Below are 1,654 nucleotides of genomic sequence, written 5' to 3'. Positions count from 1 at the left end.
AAATTAGAAAACATCATGTTAATGTTACTACTTAGCTTCGGCTGTTGGAGGTCCTGACGAACCATGTCCAGATAAAGCGTCCGGAGTGAAAAGGTTCAATGAAAAAAAAGCAATCCCAGCTGTGTTATAGATGTCCCAGCTGTGCTAACTCATGTTCTCAAAAAAGGCCTTCAATATTGCTTTAGACACTAGTGTTCTTTTGTATTATGTTTATAAAGCAGTATATTTTTTTATGTAAAGTAGGCCTATTAATTAATTTTCAATTTTTTTGGGGTGGTCACTTTTTGGTAACAGGGTTTATTACGCATGCTCCGACTACTGTAGTCCTTTTCACCCGCCCCTTTATTACAGTGCATAGCAGAGACAGAAACCCCAGAATCGTGGGAGAATATCCGAGGTTGACTGGATACGATAAAGGAAGGCTGAGAAATGTCTGGGCTGGGAGTAGTTTACCAAGCGAATAATATGTCAGCATTTTGGGATGGTGTGTGCATTTTCATGACCGTTTACATTTATTTCGTTTAAATAAAATGCCTCTCTACCATTTGGCTTCATTTTTCTATTGTTAACGTTTTTATGGGTTGTAGCCTCACGCGCCTGCGCCCAGTTCCAATAATTTTATTGTGGAAATGGTGAATCAGGATTTATGAATATCTATTTTGCAATTTTCGCCTTCATGGCACCTGTTGTTATTGTTATGATAACGGTAGGGGTATCATGTGTAATTCACCGAAGGAGGCACAGTCGGATTGAACGATCACTTCTTCAATGATGGACGCTCTGGTTCGTATTAGTATGACTAGCCTGTGTGTGGTTGTGTCAGTGTATTGTTTGTGTTTACATGTTTTGTTGTTTCCCCGTTGTAGTCTCCTAATAGCCTAGGACATTTTATAGGTTAATGATGCAGACAGTAACCTAACTATTTCTTTTCGGGTGTCTGATTCGCCCCAATTTGCACCTGTCCGACCAGTCTTATTTCATAATAATTTCCTAAATTTAACAGGGCTCATTGTCACACGTTAATATATTTAAAAAAAAGTGATGTAGGCCTATCTATAGCATACGAAAATATATATATTCCTATTCCACCCCATTCATCTACCTGGTCATGAATTCGTTATGTTGGCTAATAGTCTTCAACCTAGACCAAAAGGAAACAGAAAGGCCTATTTATGTTTTAAATAACACTGTAGCCTTTACCATACTTTCCCATTCAATTCACCTGTAAATATGTGGATGCCTACCAAATGTATTGAATCACTCATAGGCCTATTATAGGCGTTACCCATTTTGGTGCACGTTTTATTTTAGAACTATAAGGTGCGCTTAAATGACCTGGTGATTTTTTTGTGGACAACAAACATGCGTTAAAGATGTAGACCCTATGCTTATTCGAATGCAACACTTGACACGCTGGAAACAAACAAAGAAGCCGTGCAAATAAAATGCCACACGTTTTGTGCGAGCTTGTAGGATGTGCAGGTACCAGGGATGCTTGTTACCATGGAGACGGGACGCAGGCACGCGGTGCGGTCTTGTGCTGCATAGGGGGAGATCAAATAAAAACGAGGGTACCGAAGATCGCACAGCGCATAGGCTATTGTAGTTTTCAACAAAGAGAACAATGAAAGACTGACAATCACTATTTTCAAGC

The sequence above is a fragment of the Oncorhynchus nerka genome, linkage group LG4, assembly GCF_034236695.1.
Source record: "Oncorhynchus nerka isolate Pitt River linkage group LG4, Oner_Uvic_2.0, whole genome shotgun sequence".
NCBI classification, from domain to species: Eukaryota; Metazoa; Chordata; class Actinopteri; order Salmoniformes; family Salmonidae; genus Oncorhynchus; species Oncorhynchus nerka.
This window is presented reverse-complemented; position numbering follows the sequence as displayed.